We start from the raw sequence: 21,612 nt of genomic DNA, 5'->3' as shown, positions 1-21,612 counted from the left end.
GTATGGTTCAACACTTAAGCTTGAAACATACACGGCCATAAATTTACTGAAAACGTAGATAACTTATGCATGGTGAGCATTTATAATATCACAATTTTATAGAAGTTTTCACATTAAACATCAATTGTTGCATTGAGCAGGAGCAGAAGCAGGTTGGGCATGTGCATGAATAGGTGGTACTACTACCTGTGTCCCAGAAAGATAGCTACCATGTAACTACCACCTTGGTATTTCTTTGCTAAATGAACTTTTTGATTGGTAGCTGGCTAACATAATGCTACCAACTTGTTATGTTTTTTGCAGAATGCTGAATGCTACAATGTTGATGATCTTTGATACACTTTCCTTATATTAAATGAGTGTTGCAGGTGGTAGCTACCACAATGATAGAGTATCACTGATTCATGAAGCACTATGATTTGCAATCCATACGAGTATGGTCCCAACTATGCACAAGACATGAATGCATGTGCAGCCAGCCAATTGAAGTTTAGTCAGAAATGCAATGTGCACAAATATATCTGCTTGAATTGCATGCATGCCTCTACACAGGTTTTCAATGCAAGCTTGAATGCATGCATGCATGCCTCTACACGGGTTTTCAATGCAAGCTTGAATGCATGCACATTGGCTTATGGAGCTTGATGCATCTACAAACATCTAACCTCTAACTTAGGTTTGCTTCAAAGCAAGCTTAAGAGAGCTTACATGGACCTTGGAAACAAGTTACAACAATAAATTGTGCAGAGACAGCCAGCAACACTAAGATGCAGTAGTACCTCAGTGTTGGGGTTACAAAATTTGCCATTTTTGAATGTTTCTTTGTTATAGGAGTGCAGGGCTTTGGTGAAGGAGTCAAGACCTTCTTCTTCCTCTTTCCAGCAGGGGAGTCTGAGGGTGGATCAGGCAAGGGAGATGAATGATGGGACCTCTTCCGAGTCCCAGTAATTGTGGCTGATTTTGCTTCAGCTGTAGGAGCTGCTTGACCACCTGAGTTGCCCCCCCTCTCTGCAACTGTCGACGAGCAGGAGGCGTCATGATTGTGGAGTAAGGTGGCCCCCCGGCACTACTTTCACACACACAATTAAAACTAAAAAGATAATTTTTAAAGTTTTTAAATCCAGCTCGCTGCTCAAGCCTTTTGATGAACTGTAGCAGGCTACAATGTCACTTTCACAGGACACAGTTAGTACAGTTGGTCTAGGCTGTTTCACACTGGACGGACCCTCTGGGCTGGGAGTGACACGTGGCAGTGGCAGGGTATCGACGGTGGTCTAGTGGACATCATGGCCAGGTCACCACATGGATGACATTTATGAGCCGTTGGTGTCCCTTTATGGTGTTACATATGAGTACTAGCGGTTGGTCATGGGGATCATCTTCTTCACCTTTGGTCCAGCATCGTCGTCGAGAGCAGTGAGTCTATACACAGAGTACGTCTTCACCATCTCTGCACATCTGAGCCTCGACACCCCATTGTACCTGTGAGTCCTGCCTGGAGCTGAGTGTGCTGCCATGACAGAGTCTGTATCGGTGCTTTGAGATAGTCGAGTCACTTGTTGTGGTCTACTCTACTGTTGCTGTTGTGTCTCTGTGAGCTAGGGTGTGTCTATTGTTTCCTGTTTTCAGCTTGTTTGAGTGAGATTGTCACGCACATTACAATGAGGACCACCCACTGTAGAGAGCGCGGCACATTATCCGCGCTACAGGTGCTCTCATTTTGGCGATCACGGTGGGACCTCAACTGAAATCTCACTATGTGAGGTGCAAATCTTGAAGCTAGTTAGGTTTATCTAGCTTCACCTACCTTGCCTAGCTTCGGCCACCTGCCTTGCATTGTTCTCCTATCGCTGGTCCAACTGGTCTAGTCCCCTCTCGCCTGGTCCAGCTGGTCTAGTCCTCTCTTGCCCTAGTCCAACCTGTCCTCGACCGTGGTCTAGTCCTCCTGGTCCTTGGTCCAGCATGGTCTAGTCACTTGCCTGGTCTAGTAGAGTCTAGACCAGTCTTCAGCCAGCCAGTGCAAGGTTTTCTTGCCCAAAGCTTGGTTGGTTTGGTGGTCGCTGCATGACCCATACAAGGTGGTCAGTCGAGTGTCAAAGCGCACTCTTGAGTCCTCTGAAGTACTACAACAGAAGACGACCCTTGGAACCTGTTAGAAGTCCATCAACCTCATCACCCATACCTCCACATACGACATCACCCATTTCTCCCTCCGGTTCCACATCTTCCAGATCACCTTCTCCAGTGAAGCTCTCTCCTATTCTGCTACAGTAAGCTACCGAGCAACAGGCTCAGCAAGGGGCCATGGAGCCATTGCCTAGCGTTTTGGCTAAAGTAAACATCAAGTTCCCTACATTCAAAGGTCTCTCTTCAGAAGATGCTGACGACCATGCAAGGAGGTTTGTATCTCTTTGTAGGGGTCGTGGTCTTAACAGGGAAGATGCTTATTTGGTACTCTTTCCATCCACCTTGGATGTCTTAGTAGACAAATGGTATAGCCAGTTTGTAGAGAACCGTTTTACAACCTGGGCAGTCTTAAGGCAACAATTCTGTGCAGCTCTCAGGCCCGGTGACTACCAGGAGAAGGTGTTGTATGAGTTAGCCAACATGGTGCTCCAGCCAGAGGAGACTTTTGCAGAGCTTATGACTAAGACCAAGTCTCTGGTTGCCAAGCTTCCTCAGCAACCCGGTGAATTCATGGTTAAGAAGTGGGTGGAGAAGGCGCTTCCCAAAACTTCTCAACAAAAACTCCGAGAGAGTCTCCGACTCGATGCCACTTTGGAGGAGTTCATTGCAGCTGCTACGAGGATAGAGGGGGCTAGGAAGCTATTCACCAACCCCCCTCACATAGAGACCCCCTCTGTGTTTTTGGACAGTCCTCTGATCCTTTATCTTATTTACACACAAAACTGGAAGCCCTAAAGTTACAACGAGCTCTTCAAGAGGAGAGGTCCTTCTCTCTCAGACAAGAGAAGCCTCCACATCACGAGGCATTGGAACAGATTAAGTGCGAGCTAGAAGAGCTCAAGTGTCAGCAAGAGACTAAGCCTACGGTTTGGTGTAGCTCATGCTGCTCTCCAGGGCACCCTCCATAGGAATGCCCCCTTCGGGTTTACTGCCACTTCTATGAAAAATTTGGACATGAGGACAAGGACTGTTACTACCTCCAGGGATTGCGAAAAATACAGCAAAGTCTTGGTCCTACTCTTCAACAACTTGGGCCAGCACCTGCATCCAACATGGTTTCCCCCTGTGGCCATCCACGCCATATGCCACCTTTGCTGACAGCCCCTCCTATGCAAGGTATGCAGAGCACTCTTCCCTCTCAGAGCTTTTATCATACCCTTGCTCCCTCATCACCTCAAAGCTTCTATGCCTCCACCTCCAACTCAATGCACCAGGAGCAAGGACCACCTCGCCCTTCGACTCGCCCTTTGAATCGGCCCATTTTGTGCTACAGATGCGGGGAATATGGGCATTACCAAAGAAAATTCCCCCTGCCAGAAGGGTCCCCTCCTTGCTGTCATTGCCCTGAAATGAAGGATCACTACAGTAAGGATTGCCCTAAACTTCGTGCATCCACGGCTTCGAACTCAAGTCAAAGCTAGAATGAGTTTGCCTTTCCCAAGCTCAACTTGATAGCAGTGAGTACTGTTTCTCAGCCGCCCCCTTCTACCCACGTGGTTACCCCTCAAAATAAGCCGCAGCAGTTGGCAGAGGAGCCATTGGGTGTCCTCACCCGGTCCCAGAGAGCCGCTCTCGGTCTTAGCATTCCATCAAGTTCAACTCCCCCACACATTCTCACACCAGTGGATACCCTGCCTGCTGCTATTAACAAGCCATCCCCCAGTGCCATGAAAGAATCCAAATCTTTGCTCTCCGATATTGATGAAGCTTTCCTGGAAGCAGTTTCCAATCTTCAAAAGATCAAGATACGAGAGGAACAACAGGTAGAAAAAGAGAAGCTTACAGCAGAGATAGTCTTGAAGAACACTTTCCAACAAGTGTCCCTTTATGACATGTTGCGGCTAGATGCAAATTTTAGAAGTGACACCCTTGCTGTTATTCAGTCACTTTATCCTGGAGCAGGTCCTAGTGGTGGGCACCTCCCAGTGCGACCATCAGAGTCCTATATGATATCCAATCCCGCTGCTCCACTCACTGATTATAGAAGCCCTCGCTTGACAGTGTCCGTTTTAGGTTGGAAATTCTCAGGAGTGATAGTGGATGGTGGATCTGGCATCAACCTGATGCTCGAGTTCACTATGTTAGATCTAGGTCTACAGCCTACTCGCCCTGCTCCCTTCACAGTTACAATGGCCAACCAGCGGACAGTCTACCCAGTGGGCATAGTGGACAATGTGCCTCTGTAGGGTACAAGACTTTACTTTTAACTTGGATTTTGTTGTGGTTTGTCTTCCCCAGGTTGAGGGCGGATTTCCTTTGCTCATTGGAAGACCATGGTTGCGACACACTAAAGCACTTCATGATTGGGGAAACGACGCAATGTGGATACATACTTCTGGCTCCTCGATGCAACCCATTCTCTTAGAAGGTGGTATGGATCCCGTAGTGCAGCAAGTTTCTTTGTCAATGGAAACCAAACCTGAACAAGAACAACCTTCTACACCTGAAGGGTCAGATGAAGATCTTCTCGAGTGGTTGGAGGCTACCAAATCTATGCCTTGTTATGGAGTCTCTATTCACTCTTGGCGTGAAGATACACCCTCTTCAAATGTTTCCACAGTCACTAAACCTAATGTGCCAACTCAAGAGTTAAAGGTCAAAGAAGATACCCCTGATGCGCTCTCGGTGAAAGCCCTCTTGATGGAAGCCGTTGAATTTGGAAATCCTATGAAAACGTATATAAGCGGGAAGAAATCTCCCCTACAGGAGTTCACTACACCTCAAACATCAACCCCTGTGGTGTCTTCTTCTCTGACCAGAACAAAGCTCTCCTTTGTGTCTAGAAAACTCCATTCTCAGAGCCCGTCCTGCCAGATGAATTCCAAGATCATGATAGCTGTCTTGCTCATGACAGTTGTCTGCTCCTTACTTGTACCTATCTACCCTTACCCCCTCGACCTTACCCACAATCAGAATGCCCACATCCTTAGGGTTCACAGCTATGGCAAAGAGACCATCAAGAGCTCCGAACATTGTTGTTCCCATCATCTACATGAGAGCCTCCTGGCGGCAGGCCCTCCTCCATTGGTGCAGACTCCTACAAAATCCTCCTTTGGTGCCGGTTCCTGCATTCTGTTGTTAAGCAGATGAAATTGTCGCTTTCCACAGGGACAAGCATGATTATTTCCTGTGCAGTAGGGCGGTGTTGCCTTGGCATATCCTTTATCATATTGACTTTGGGTTGCAATCAGTAACTGTAAGTGAGGGTAAAGCTCAGTATAACTCACAGACCGCTTCTAAAGCTGCAGATGGTAGCAAGAAGCTTAAAGCTTAAACAGAAAATGCAGGCTGGTGGAGGACAGAAGCTCCATCATCCCCCGCCACTCCTCGTTCCCCTTGTCTATCCCTCTCCATTGCCTAGCTCTCGTCCTATTCACCCCACCCCTTCCCTCCCCCGCCACTCCTCGTTCCCCCGCCACTCCTCATTCCCCTTGTCTATCCCTCTGCATTGCCCAGCTCTCGCCCTATTCACCCCACCCCCTCCCTCCCCTCACCCCCTTGTCTATCCCCCTACCCTCGCCCTACCCTTCCCCTCACCCTCCCTCGCCCCTACCCAACCCACTTACCCTCGCCCCTACCCTCCCCCTCCAGTCACCCTCGCCCCTAACCACCCCCTCCCTTCACCCTCGCCCCTTCACCCTCGCCCCTACCCTCCCCCTCCCTCCCCCCTCGCCCCTACCCACCCCTTGCCCTTGCCCCTACCCACCCCCTTCACCATCGCCCCTACCCACCCCTTGCCCTTGCCCCTACCCACCCCCTTCACCCTCGCCCCTACCCACCCCCTTGCCCTCGCCCCTACCCTCCCCCTCCCTCCCCCCTCACCCCTACCCACCCCCTCTTGCCCCTACCCTCCCTTGCCCTCGCTCCTAACCAGCCCAGTGCCCCCTCACCCCTATCCACCCTCTCCCTTCCACTCACCCCTAATCAGAACCTTATCTATGCCTCCCCACCCCTCTCAAGCCTCAGCATGTTTCCTCCCCCCACTCCGCATCCTAGCTGACTCTCAACTTTCACTTGGTTGCCATCCTGTAGCAAGTTTTTCCTAACCCCTCCCTGCATGATAAGATGGCTCGATGGTTGCCATCCTATTGCTGTGAAGGCCTTTCTGTTCTGCCATCATGATGGAGCTTAACCTTATTTGCGGTGTACTCGGACTTATGGTCAACCCTCCTTTTGAGAAGAGTGTTGTTGCCAAGGTTCATCTGCAACTGCAAGCATGGATCACGTCATTTTCCTATCACTATGGTTAGGGCAGATAAAGATGTGATGGTATCTGAGCTTATCTCTTTGCTGTAGAGCATCATTTTTTGCCAATTGGGATTCTTGGATTATGCAATCATACGGAGTGCCGCATATTCAAAGCTGTAAACGTTTGCAAGCAGTGAAATGTGTTTAAACTCCACTTTTGGGCCTAGAACCTGCTTCAAGAAATATGTACAGATGCAGTACCTAATGTTTTCTTTCACAGTTTTTTCAGTATTCCTCTCACTGGGACGGTTGAGCGGTCTTGTGGCGGGCAACCTGTAGGCTACAGTGTCACTTTCACAGGACACAGTTAGTACAGTTGGTCTAGGCTGTTTCACACTGGACGGACCCTCTGGGTTGGGAGTGACACGTGGCAGTGGCAGGGTACCGACGGTGATCTAGTGGACATCGTGGCCAGGTCACCACATGGCTGACATTTATGAGCCGTTGGTGGCCCTTTATGGTGTTACATATGAGTACTAGCGGTTGTTCATGGGGATCATCTTCTTCACCTTTGGTCGAGCATCGTCGTCGAGAGCAGTGAGTCTATACACAGAGCACGTCTTCACCATCTCTGCACATCTGAGCCTCGACACCCCATTGTACATGTGAGTCCTGCCTGGGCTGGAGCTGAGTGTGCTGCCACGCCAGAGTCTGTATCGGTGCTTTGAGATAGTCGAGTCACTTGTTGTGGTCTACTCTACTGCTGCTGTTGTGTCTCTGTGAGCTAGGGTGTGTCTATTGTTTCCTGTTTTCAGCCTGTTTGAGTGGGATTGTCACGCACATTGCACTGAGGACCACCCACTGTAGAGAGCACGACACATTATCCACGCTACATGAACAATTTTCAAATAAAACCTTATAAAATATTCTCAATCTTTACTCACCTAGCTACCAACCAGCCCACCCCCTTGCTACCACCCCCAAAAATGGGTAGCTTGTGTACCACCTATTCATGCATCCACCCTATAGATAGCCAGCTTACGAGTCATGGCTAGCCAATTGCAGCGCCCAATTGTAAATCTCCACAACCACATCCTAGATCTGGAAAGGCTCCAACTAGATAGGGAAGATGCAATCAATCACTATGCAGCGCAGGCAGAGCAACGCCGGCTCACCTTCAATCTAGGGCTTAAGGAAAAGGGCTTGGAAAAATCCATGTTAGTATTGAGATACGACAATAGATTTGACACTAGGAAGGACAAGAAATTTCAACCTAGATGGGAAGGACCATTCATTGTCAAAAGGCGCTATGACAACTGCTGCTATAAGTTGATGGAAGCAGATGGGAAAATTCACAAGACTAGAGTCAATGGATGGAGGCTAAAGAGGTATTTCCTTAGGTTTGATCCAGAGTTCTTGCTAGATATTCTAGAAGAGGGAGAACCCTCCAACTCCACGACTAAAGAATCAGAGGTAGGGCTAGAAGCATGAATGCCTCTAGCCAGATGGGAGGGTTAATGACGGCCGGTTTTTGAAACCGCGACTGCGAGAACCAAACCCCAAGAAGGGGAGAGCATATTACCAAGGAAAAAAACGATAATTAAAAAAAAAAAAAAACATTCACCACCCCTCTAGGCTTAACCACTGGCAGGACGCCACCAATTTGGCCACATCTCTCCATTATTGCCAGAAGACAAAGCCCTCTCTCTCCCTCTTGCTCGGCTCCGCCAACTCTCTCTCTCTCTCTCTCTCTCTCTCTCTCTCTCTCTCTCTCTCTCTCTCACTCACTTACCCTGCCTCTACATCGCCTGGCCCAATGGGCGCATAAAAAAAAAACATTGCCACCGTCTATATTCCCTAGCGGGCCGCCACGCTTTTATAAAGTTCTCTCGCTCTCTTTCATTATTCACAATCTCTCTCTCTCTCTCTCTCTCTCTCTCTCTCTCTGTCTCTCTCTCTCTCTCTCTCTCTCTTCACTTGTCCATGCCCCTGCCCAGCGGGCCGCCATACCTCACCCCTCCCTCTTCCCTCTGGTCCACACCCCCTCGACTTCACTCTCCCCTCTATCTCTCCCCTCTTGTTTTCTTCCCACCGGCGGACCACCGCTCTCTCTTCCCCTATCTTCCCCTCCCTAAATTAGCTCTCTCTCTTGCTCTCTCTGTGCGCGACCCCGCCATGAACAAAATCATTTTTTTTTTTCTCTCTCTCTCTCTCTCTCTCTCTCTCTCTCTCTCTCTCTCTCTCTCTCTCTCTCTCATAACCCAATCCCCTCCCATTGACCTCATTTCCCCCCCCCTCTCGCTCTTTGTCGAACAGTGGGCCCGAGCTCCACTCTCCCTCTCTCGTGCTCTCGTCAGCCCGCAGGTGCCGCCACTGAGCACGCTTTCTCTCTTATCTTAATCAGCACACACACACACACCCTCACACGCCCGCTGCTAACTCTCTCGCACTCTCTTTGTGTCGAGAAGCCCGCAGCCCGCGCAGGGTACATGCTCTCTCTCTCTCTCTCTCTCTCTCTCTCTCTCTCTCTCTCTCTCTCTCATCCTCACACACTCCCTTTCCCCTCCCTTGCCATCTCACTCTCCCTCTCTTGCGGCCTCTAAGTTCGAGCCCATCCTACTCTCTCTCTCTCTCTCTCTCTCTCTCTCTCTCTCTCTCTCTCGTGCTGTCGGCCTGTGCAGGCACCGCCACAGGGTGCCACTCTCTCTCTCTCTCACACACTTACACACACACACACACACACACACACACACACACACACACACACACACACAAACACACACACACACACCTACCCCATGCCCCTCCACCCCCTGTGACGCCCTCACGCACCCCCTCTCCTACCCCCCCCCCCCCCCCCCCCGCGTCTGTGTCGACCATCGCTAGAGCAAAAAGAAAAAATAAATAAATATAAATAACATATATATTATATATGTAATTACACCCTTTCCCTCGTTCCCACACACCCACTTCCATTTACACACACCCACACACACTCACTTAACCCCACATACATACACCCATACATATAGCGTACACACACTCACATAAATATATACATACACGCACACTCCATGAGCACCATCAAAGAAGATTAAAAAAAACACGAAGGACATCGAAGTCACCAAAGAAAAGAAGACGGCCAAGTCGGGTGCCGCCAACACAGAAAAGACGCCGAAGGCATGTCCCGATTGACCCCGAAAATGACGAATGCGCTACACCGACGCACCAGCTAGGCCGCCGTTCACTGGCATCGCATCCACGATGCCCTCTTCAATAAAAACGTACGTTGTCGTCATTTTTTCCAATTTTAAACCAAATCTTGTAAAAATCCCAAGTTGTAAATTATCACCTCTCTCTAGGTGATGGCCACAAAGGCCCACCTAGAGGTTTTCCTTTATAATATTTCCCAAGACAAAGCAAGGGTCAACCATCCAGAGCCCACCGCCTTGCTTTGTCTCCCCTAATTAGAACCCCTAAATCTAATCAGATTACCCTAATCTAAAGCTGCCAGCACCTATAAAAAGGCACTGAGAGGTCACTATCGGGGGGGGGGGGGGGGAGTGTGCAGTTTCATCAGAGGTCAGCACTTGGTAGTATTTTGGTGGGAGGGATTGTCAACATTTGCATCACGAGAGAGGGGATTTAGTGTAGCAATTTTCTTTGGGAACTTGCACCATGTAAAGAAGTTATGTCTACATCTCGACTCCAATGGTCGACACACACACACACACACTCATGTAGCAAGGTCTCCGTGTCTGTGAGTCATCTCTAGAGAACGCACTAGTAAGGTCACTATCTCTTCCTCTATCTCTCTATCACCATGATTGCCACCTCGCCGGAATAAGGTTGCTATAAATATTGCAAGAAAATAGTTCTCCCACACACCCCGAGGGTTTTCATCACTTGTCATATTCTCTCTTTGTTCTGTGTGTGTGTGTGTGTGTGTAGAGTCCTTGATATTTCCAATCATCATTGTCTGCGTCCTAGATGCTCAAAGCTAGGTGGTGCCCCCTGTTCGCTTCACCATGGCCGGCTCGTGGCGTGCATCGGCTCCTGGCGTTTTTGAGGCCGTCGGGGTCCGTGTTGCGCTTTGCGCTCGTCATTTGGTGCCCCCACTGAGGAGGGCTTCTCGGAAACCTTCAGTTAACAATGCTGAAAACAACGCACATCATCAATCATGGACGAATGGATGAAGGAATTCTCCAATTGGAGAACGAAAGAGGAGGAGACTAAAGAGGCATTGACCGCATTCATTGAAGTACTACTGCTAGGCTGCAGTGTCGTCAGTATTCAAGAGGTAAGCTGCCCATCTCGTGTTGCTCGTATTAACCGCAAATTGAGAGCATCAGCTGGGAAGTCTATGAAGTGCCATCATTGTGTCAGCCAAAGCACACTGTCAATGAGTCCCAGCAACGAAGGTAGCGAAGGGGCTGAAATCATCTACATTGACATTCACCGCGAGGAGGTCGTCCATATCAAGGGAGGAAAGAAAATGGTAAGGCCTCTCTTTCCTAAGGAAACTGTAAGAAAATGTATAACCTCTACTCCAAAGTGGCCAAAAGGGGATGCTCGAGCCAAAGGTAAGAAAGGGCTAAGCCAGTCTGCAACAGTCTGGAAACAGATGACCCCAAAGGAAGAAGAATCTGGCCACGCGAGTGCTTCAAGTTCGGAAAGCCGGGTCATACCCAGTTTGCCAAAAATAAGGTCATCCAAGGCTAAGGGGCGGAAGGTCGCCTATCGATTTGCACGGTGCATGCGAGTACTGCCAGTCCATTTCGACAATCCTAAAGCAGAAGTGGTAAGAAGGTTTCCATGCCCTAAGGAGGAGTGGTTCGGCTACTGCTCTCGCTGTTTTGGAGGACGGGTAGAGGGTCTTCCTCCTCTCCCCGTACAGCTCATCCAGAAGAAGCTCTCAACCACGGGTGAAACCCAGTGGGTTGGAGACTAGTTATAGCTAAATGGAGTAGAGTTCATGCAACGCGTGACTACGATATTACCAGTAGCTGCTGCTAGCTTAAAGGCTAGCCATCACCCCGTGTGTGCTGAGCGACGAAGGAAAAGTGAAGCCTATGAAAGGCGACGACCTCTTGTGGATGTGCCGACTCATCAACACCGGCACGGTAAGAGTATAAGTAAGTGCTCCACCCTCTGTGCATGATGGAAAACGGGCCAACAGTGTTCCCATTTAGATGTTTGCAGCACATGCATGTGAATATTTATGTAGATAGGAAAATCTTATACCAACAAAAGATTGTGTATCTGTTTGGTGCTGTGGTGCTAGGATAAATCCTTATCTCCCCAAACCCTATCATTCTCCCCATATTCAATTTTCACCACTCCTTTAATACTTCAATTTTTATCCGGTTTTAATCTATCCACCCAACCCAATAAAAAGCCGCTATGAGTCGCTAATGTCATTAATGTTATAAGAAAAAAAGTTTGTAATTTCCTGAGTTACTACCATGGCAATTGTTTTTTCCCCACGTTCAGTGGAAAGAAGGGAGAAGACATCACCACCGACTTTCTAGATGATTTCGACATCGCTTGTGTGGTTTCAAACAAGGATGACGACGCCTCACGGCTACAAATTTTTCCTTTGCTAATGAAAGTAGAGGCCAAGTCTTGGTACAATGCTTTGCCCCAAGCTACCAAGAATGCATGGGATGTACTACGTGCTGCCTTTGTGAAGAGGTTTGGTGGAGGTACAACCTTAGAAACCTTATGGCAGCTATGATGACGGAATTAGAGCTGGGAGGTCCGCAAGAGTATGCCGCTTATGAGTCCAAGTTTGTGGATTTGTGGGAGTGATGGGTTGCCTCAGTGGAGGAAGGTGAAGGAGCACCTAATTTCTTGAAAAAGGACCGTTTCATTGCTGGCCTCTAGTCACCGCTTAAGGAGAAGGTGAAGGGGAGGTTCGCTGCAACGTATGAGTTGGCAGTGGAAGTAGCCCGCCTTAAAGACAAGAAGCTGCGCATGCAAGCAGGAGTCAACGAGTCAGAGGAATCGAGCTCAATCCCTGACTAACCCCAGTGACAGCAACAGCCGTGCATAGAGCCCAACCACAAGAGGCATCTGAAGAGCAGCAAGACCTGCTGAGTCGCATCACTACCCAACTTGAGAGTTTGTCCATGCATCCAGTGCAGCAAGGGCATGCACCTGTCAGAAATCCAGATCAAGAAAGATGACAACGAAGGCAAAACCAAGAGTACCACTGCTATAATTGCGGGGAAGAAGGCCATGGCATGTACTACTGCCCACATCCAAGAAGACAATATTTCAATAGAGGAGGAAGACAGAATCAGATCTCTCCACCAATGGCAAGACCACCACCACCCAAGCAACCAGGGACGATTTCACTGGTCCAAATCCTTCGAACACCTGAACAACAACCACCACCCAAACCTCTTATTCCACCGCTACCCCCACCACCTGCTGTAAACCAAGCGGTGACTGTTATTTGCTTGGAAGCTAAAGGGAAGGCAAAGGTAGAAGAACCAGTTCAAGAGAAGCACAAAGGGAAAGCAAAAGTAGAAGAAGTGGATGCCATGGGAGTGAATCATGCCAGGCACAAAGAAGCCTCTCAAAAAGAAGAGAAAATGAAAGGAAAAGGCGAGTCTAGCAAGCAGGCATCTAAACCTCGACGAAAGATCGACATCGTGGATTTTTCACTAGGTGAGTATGCTAAACCATATGACTTAGTTCAGGATGTGTTGATGGAAGGCCCAAAGATAACTTGGCCCCCATTACTCCATCTTGCACCAAGGATAAGGAGGCAATGGACGAAGATGGTAAGTACAAGAAGATCAAGGCGGGACCTTGACAACATCCTACCAACCATGGATGCCCACATCAAGGGGCTACATATCTCAAACGTCTACATAGATGGTTGGCGCACAAATACGCGTCATGAGTGAAAAAATGATGCACCATCTAGGCCTAGAGGTGAGTAGGCTGGCACCCTATCGAGCCAAAATGGCAAATAACGTAAGAGTGAAATGCGTAGGCATTGTGAATGCAGTCAAAGTAAAGGCATTCAATACAGAAGTGGAGGTAGACAATTTTGTCATGCCACACAAAGGGGAGGGCTACCCTATCATTCTTGGAAGACTCTGGCTCATGGCTATGGAAGCTAAGCGAGACTGGAGTACCGGAATGATTCAGATGAAGGACACTAAAGGGAAGTCCATATTCGACAACATGAAGATTGGGAAGCAATGCAACATGATCTTGGAGGCTTTGGAAGATGAGTCCACCGGTGACTATTTGTCCACCTTAGGAGAAGAGACAACAACAACTGAAGAAAGTGACAGTAGCATCAAAGTGATGGGGGTCATCCTTAAAGACCCAAAAATATTGACACAATCTGAAGCACCACCAACAAACCAAGAGGGACCATCAAGTACGCAATCCTCAGAGGATACAAACGTGTTACATCGGATTCTCTTCAATGAGTTAACCGGTGAAGAGAGGAAGGATTATGTCTCCATGCTAGGTAACTTGACCACATTGTTCATTGATGGTTATGATAAGATCACAGGAATCACAGTAGTACAACACCGCATAGGACTCAAGGAAGGAAGTAAACCCGTAGTGCAAAAGATCAGAAGACTTGGGGTAATACAACAAGAGGCACTAAAAGAAGTGAGGAATTTGCTACATGAAGGTTTCATTTACCCCGTCGAAGACTCAGAATGGGTCTCTCCAGTAGTAGTCGCACCAAAGAAGAATGGCAAGTGGAGAGTCTATGTGGACTATAAATCTCTAACTCAAAATAAACCTAAACCTAATCTAATCCAACCTAAATAAACCTAAATCTAATCTAACGTAAATCTAAATCTAACCTAATCTTAAACTCAACATAAACATAAATCTAAATGTAATCTAACCTAATCTAATTTAAATTTCAACAGAATCTCTTTCTCTCTTTGTTTTCTCCCCTTACCTCTCGCTTTTGTCTTCTCCCCCTCTCTCTCTCTCTCTCTCTCTCTTTGGTTTTTCATTCTCTCTCTCTTTCTCTTTATTCAACAGGTCTTTAGTTCAACTCCTTGTCAGCTAGATCTTAAAGGTCTCTTGGGATAGTTTCCTACGACGTTAAAACTCTCTTCTTCTCGGGTGTGTGTGTGTGGGTGTGTGTGTGCCAATAAAAAGAGGAAAATGGTATAACCTTTCTATCACCCAAGGGATTTTAATTACCACTTTTTGTTATTATCACTTTTTTTTTCATGTTAATAACATATCTAATGTCATGACCTACGAAAACCGGTACAAAACATAGAACCGGCGGGACAACCAACAATCCCGGCAGGCCCGGCGGGACAAGCAAGAATCTCGCCGGGCCCGTTGTGTACCCCCTCCATATTTGGCGGCTCTATATAACCCTTTCATAGAGATCACATCACATCACATCACATCACCTTTTCCTCTAAATTTGGTCATCCTTTAAAATTTAGAAGAAAACTAAAGGTAAAAAAATGAATAGTCTTTAAAAAAAAATAAAACTTAATGTAACTCTGATCATGGATCATTAGTTCTTTTTTGGATTGAATTTGATTCTTGAAAGGAGGTAGAAAGTTGAATCTTTGGGTCGGTATCTCTACATTTGGGATGGACTGATCTCATGTTTGGTTCACCGTTATATTTGCTAAATTGATTGCTATATTGATTAGAACTTCTATCATGGGTCATTAGTTCTTTTTTGGACTGAACTGATTCTTGAAAAGAGACAAAAAGGTGAATCTTTGGGTCGATATCTCTACTTTTGGGATGGACTGATCACATGTTTGATTCACTGCTGTATTTGCTTGCTATTCCGATTAGAGCTCCAATCATGGGTCATTAGTTCTTTCTTGGAATGTACTGATTCATGAAAGGAGGTAGAAAGGTAAATCTTTGGGTTGATATCTCTACTTTTGGGATGGACTGATCACATGTTTGATTCATCGCTGTATTTGCTTGATATTCCGATTAGAGTTCCAATCATGGGTCATTAGTTCTTTTTTGGAATGGATTGATTCATGAAAGGAGATAGGAAGGTGAATCTTTGGGTCGATATCTCTACTTTTGGGATGGACTGATCACATGTCTGATTCACCGCTGTATTTGCTTGCTATTTCGATTAGAACTCCAATCATGGGTCATTAGTTCTTTTTTGGACAGGACTGATTCATGAAAGGAGGTAGGAAGGTGAATCTTTGGGTCGATATCTCTACTTTTGGGATGGACTGATCACATATTTGATTCACCGTTGTATTTGCTTGCTCATGTTTGAGTAGATTGAGGTTTATTCCCTTCAGGCTTCACTACTACGCTTGTGTGTGATATTGATTATAACACTAATGTTTGGTTTGAATAATACTTGAAAGAAGAGATAGCATACTGAGCTATGTTTATTGGTATTGCAGGCATCCAATAAGTATGTCTTCCACCGGGAATGTGAGCGGTGATGTTGGTGTCTCAAGCCTGGCTTCCTTGAGGAGACCTCCTACCTCGATGCCAGGTCCTGCTTCGTGGGGCACCACTTCGCAGGGCAAGCGAAAGGCAGGTGGAAAAAGTCCAGGACCCGAGTGGAATTTTGCCACAAATTTAAATAAGTATGAAGATTGGAAATGTAACTTTTGTGGCGAAGAGAAATCTGGAGGAGCACCAAGAATAAGGGATCATTTTCTAGGTGGCAATACCAAAATCCAAGGAGGAAAGTGCAAGGGCTTAGGTGCAGAAGAAGCAGATATACGCTTAAAAGATTTAATTGGTAAGCTAATTTCCACGAGCAAATCTCTTGCCTTGTGACGGTGATTGCACTACTGCGAATGTCCTCAACCGTCATATGAGGTGTCCTTGAGCTGAAGTCCACTGCTTCACCCAAGACATAATGCATGTATAACATCTTGGCAAACCACAATGGACAATCTATATGATGCATAGGATGACCCATAACATCGAGATATATGTTCTCTCCATTGTCTTGTATGTCTGCATTGATGCATTCTGATAGCTTGAGTCGGCCTCTCTTGATGTTGTCATCTGCAATGCCTGGCCATATGGATTTGACCATTTCTCGGTCAATCCTAGAGTTCACCTCTTTCCATTGTGTACCCATTGGGTTGGCCCACTGGGAGCAACGAGCTTCAATTCGAGCGGTATCATTAACTCCACCTCCTTGACACATGGATCTGAGACGCTCAAAAGCGCGCTTAGCCCTTTGATTATCATTATCCATATCCTGATTAAACACTATACTTCAGTTACGACATACAAACTTAATGATAATCAATTGCTATAAGAGTAACCACCATTTTACGACAATCAATTGATATAAGAGTAACCACCATTTTACGAAAATCAGTGATTCCACGTGGCTTATTGCTTGAAAATTAAGAGAAAAAACAAAATTCATAGAAAATTTGTTGTCTATTGAGATATAACAAAGTGTTTTTATTACTCATACATCATCCATGGCGCATAAACAGGGATTTTAATTACGCGATGATGCATTTTGTTAAATGTTAATTATTGTTGTTATTATCACTATTTTTTTCATGTTAATAACATATCTAATGTCATGACCTACGAAAACCGGTAGAAAACGTAGAACCGGTGGGACAACCAATAATCCCGGCAGGCCCGGCGGGTTTATCATGAAACCCGGCGGTCCCGGCGGGACAAGCAAGAACCCCGCCGGACCCGTCATGTACCCCCTCCATATTTGGAGGCTCTATAAACCCTTTTATAGAGATCACATCACATCACCTCTTCCTCTAAATTTGGTCATCCTTTAAAATTTAGAAGAAAAACTACAGGTAAAAAAATGAATAGTCTTAAAAAAAAAATAAAACTTAATGTAACTCTGATCATGGATCATTAGTTCTTTTTTGGACTGAATTGATTCTTGAAAGGAGGTAGAAAGGTGAATGTTTGGGTCGGTATCTCTACATTTGGGATGGACTAATCTCATGTTTGGTTCACCGTTATATTTGCTAGATTGATTGCTATATTGATTAGAACTTCTATCATGGGTCATTAGTTCTTTTTTGGACTGAACTGATTCTTGAAAAGAGATAGAAAGGTGAATCTTTGGGTCGATATCTCTACTTTTGGGATGGACTGATCACATGTTTGATTCACTGTTGTATTTGCTTGCTATTCCGATTAGAGCTCCAATCATGGGTCATTAGTTCTTTTTTGGACTAGACTAATTCATGAAAGGAGGTAGAAAGGTGAATCTTTGGGTCGATATCTCTACTTTTGGGATGGAATGATCACATGTTTGATTCATCACTGTATTTTCTTGCTATTCCGATCAGAGCTCCAATCATGGGTCATTAGTTCTTTTTTGGACTGGACTGATTCATGAAAGGAGGTAGGAAGGTGAATCTTTGGGTCGATATCTCTACTTTTGGGATGGACTGATCACATGTTTGATTCACCACTGTATTTGCTTGCTATTTCGATTAGAGTTCCAATCATGGGTCATTAGTTCTTTTTTGGACTGGATTGATTCATGAAAGGAGGTAGGAAGGTGAATCTTTGGGTCGATATCTCTACTTTTGCGATGGACTGATCACAGATTTGATTCACTGTTGTATTTGCTTGCTCATGTTTGAGTAGATTGAGGTTTATTCCCTTCAGGCTTCACTACTACGCTTGTGTGTGATATTGATTATAACACTAATGTTTGGTTTGAATAATACTTGAAAGAAGAGATAGCATACTGAGCTATGTTTATTGGTATTGCAGGCATCCAATAAGTATGTCTTCCACCGGGAATGTGAGCGGTGATGTTGGTGTCTCAAGCCTGGCTTCCTTGAGGAGACCTCCTACCTCGATGCCAGGTCCTGCTTCGTGGGGCACCACTTCGCAGGGCAAGCGAAAGGCAGGTGGAAAAAGTCCAGGACCCGAGTGGAATTTTGCCACAAATTTAAATAAGTATGAAGATTGGAAATGTAACTTTTGTGGCGAAGAGAAATCTGGAGGAGCACCAAGAATAAGGGATCATTTTCTAGGTGGCAATACCAAAATCGAAGGAGGAAAGTGCAAGGGCTTAGGTGTAGAAGAAGCAGCTATGCGCTTAAAAGATTTAATTGGTAAGCTAATTTCCAGGAGAAAAAGATCAAAACTCTCTACTTTTGACCATCACACCCCGATATCGATAAGATCAAACCAGTATGAGGGATCATTGGGTGTAACACCCACCAATGGAAGCACTCAAAGCAGGGAACCAACTTCTCATATCGATGGAACTACACCTCCAAACTATGGATCTCCTGACTTTCAGGTAGGATCGTGAAAAAGTAGGCAGGTTAGCTTACAGACAAGCTTCAAAACGCTTTCCTTAGAAGAAGCACAACTTGCTCTAGCTAAGGCCGTCTATTTTACTGGGGGATCATTGGCCATTGTCACCCGTGATGCATGGAAGTCAGCTTGGAAACACATTGGGGAGTATGGTGCTGGATTTACCCCTCCAATATATCACCATATGAGAAACCAACTATTGGATAAATGTTACACAGGCACACAACAGGATATTCAAAGGGTAATATTAAATGCAACAGAACAATCTGGATACACCATAGTTAGTGATGGTTGGTCCAACGTTCAAAGGCGGCCATTGATCAACATCATGCTTGTATTTCCTTGTGGTGAATGTTTTATCAAAGTTGTGGATAGCTCTGATCAAATAAAGTCTGGCAGTTTTATAGCTGACATCATTGGCGACGCAGTTGAGGAACCGTCATGTGAGGTGTCCTTGAGCTGAAGTCCACTGCTTCACCCCAGACATAATGCATGTATAACATCTTGGCAAAGCACAATGGACAATCCATATGATGCATAGGATGACCCATAACATCGAGATATATGTTCTCTCCATTGTCTCGTATGTCTGCATTAATGCATTGTGATAGCTTGAGTCGGCCTTTCTTAATGTTATCATCTACAACTCCTAGCCATATGGATTTGACCATTTCTCGGTCAATCCTAGTGTTCACCTCTTTCCATTGTGTACCCACTGGGTTGGCCCACTGGGAGCAACGAGCTGCAATTCGAGCGGTGTCATTCACTCCACCGCCTTGACACATGGATCTGAGACGCTCAAAAGCGCGCTTAGCCCTTTGATTATCATTATCCATATCCTGATTAAACACTATACTTCAGTTCATCGGTATTGTTGATCTTTTGTGTCTCTAAGCCAACACGCAAAGCCAATCCCCAATCAATTATTCCAATACGGGGAGTGAGATCCTTGGTAAAGTCCAACATGATGTTCCATGGATGGAGATCATTGTGGATCACTCCCTCGTCATGTGCGAATCGCAATTCCTTCACCAAGGCATGGATCAACGAGGGAGCATGATTGCACAGGCTCTTGATACGTGTTTTCTTGTCTTCAGAGGGTTGCTCCCATTTAAAGTCTTCAGGGATCTTTCCTTTCCCCTCTTGATGTGCTACAAGCATCGTGAAAGAGCCATGTAGAAGGGGCACTGTCTCCATAAGATCACCTAAAGTTCCCCCATTGAAGTAGGGGAATATCAAAAACCATGGCAACCTTACATAGTGGGCAATACTCTTCAATTTCCCTCTATGGTTGAGATCTACCCCACTTTCTGATGCAAAACTTTTCCAGTGATGCTTGGCCTATCCTTTGAACTCCTTGGCACAATAAGTATTCATTGCAGGAAGGAAACTGATCCCTTTGATTTGAACTTTCCACCCTGTGCCATAAGCCCTTAACCCAAGTTTCTTGATCTTCTTAATGGACTTATTTGGAATGCCCAGAGTCATACTACATTCAGAATTGTATATACTGCTCTCCAGGTGACTGTCAGAAGCAGTAGAACCCGATGATCCCTCAATGGCAGCCTCCTCAATAAACGGTTCTCCAACTTGGCTGCTCCCCATAACTCTGGTGATAGCCATTCCCATTTTCTTGTTTAGGCAAAATTGTGTGTCTATGTGGGATGCTCGCCTTGACCTCTCCTTTTCAGCTGTCCATCTAGTGTTCCAATGCTCTAGCTTACCCTTGTCTACTTCTTGAGGGCATTCCTCTTTCAAATCAGAGACCTTGGGCAAATTGCCCACCCAACTGCTCAGTAAATACTGAGTTTATTGATTCGGTTGTTTTGTCTGGATATAACAACAACATTTTGCGGGCAATCTCACTGTATAATGATTGCAATCTAGACTCATCTGCAACAATCTGCGCTATATCATCGGGATCTAGTGCACTGACGATCGTAATCAACAATTGTGTAATTTTCTTTTTGAACTCTATCATTGAAGTAGCAGAAGGATCCATTTTGCCTGCAATGGTATTATTGCAAACAACACATTGTGAAATATAACTATGTGCCACTGCATTTAGATCTTTTCTACGTGAAAGAAAAAGTGCAATATAGACCATAGATCTCGTACGATTTTGCAGTGACACACCTAATCGCAATTGCAACCATGTTCCAATGCCTCACCGTATGACAACTTACAAACAGATGCTCCTGTCATTCTAGTAGCAACACACCTAGTCGCAATTGCAACCATGTGCCGAAGCATGAATGATTGGGAGCAACATAAAACATAGTCACCTTACGCTTTTTCAATGACACACCTAGCCGCAATTGCAACCATGTGCCAGTGCATCCACGCACGGTGACTTCTTTCAAACAGATGCTCCTGTCATTCTAGCACCAACACACCTAGTCGCAATTGCAACCATGTGCCAAAGCATGAATGACTGGGAGCAACATAAAACATAGTCATCCTACGCTTTTGCAATGACACACCTAGTCGCAATTGCAACCATGTGCCAGTGCATCCACGCACGATGTCTTCTTTCAAGATTCAAGCATATGAAGCATTATGAAATTATTTGAGCACACATTCATGCATTAGATGCTACCGTCAATCTAAAAGCAACACACGTAGTTGCAATTGCAACCATGTGCCGAAGCATGAATGACGCGAAGCAACATAAAACATAGTCATCTTGCTTTTTTGCAATGACACACCTAGCCGCAATTGCAACCATGTGGCAGTACATCCACGTACGGCGACTTCTTTCAAACAGATGCTCCTGTCATTCTAGCAACAACACACCTAGTCGCAATTGCAACCATGTGCCGAAGCATGAATGACTGGGAGCAACATAAAACATAATCACCCTACGATTTGCAATGACACACCTAGCCGCAATTGCAACCATGTGCCAGTGCATTCACACGGTTACTTCTTTCAAACAAATGCTCC

The sequence above is a fragment of the Adiantum capillus-veneris genome, chromosome 6, assembly GCF_014529385.1.
Source record: "Adiantum capillus-veneris isolate H3 chromosome 6, ASM1452938v2, whole genome shotgun sequence".
Taxonomy (NCBI): Eukaryota; Viridiplantae; Streptophyta; class Polypodiopsida; order Polypodiales; family Pteridaceae; genus Adiantum; species Adiantum capillus-veneris.
Note: the sequence above shows the minus strand (reverse complement) of the source record.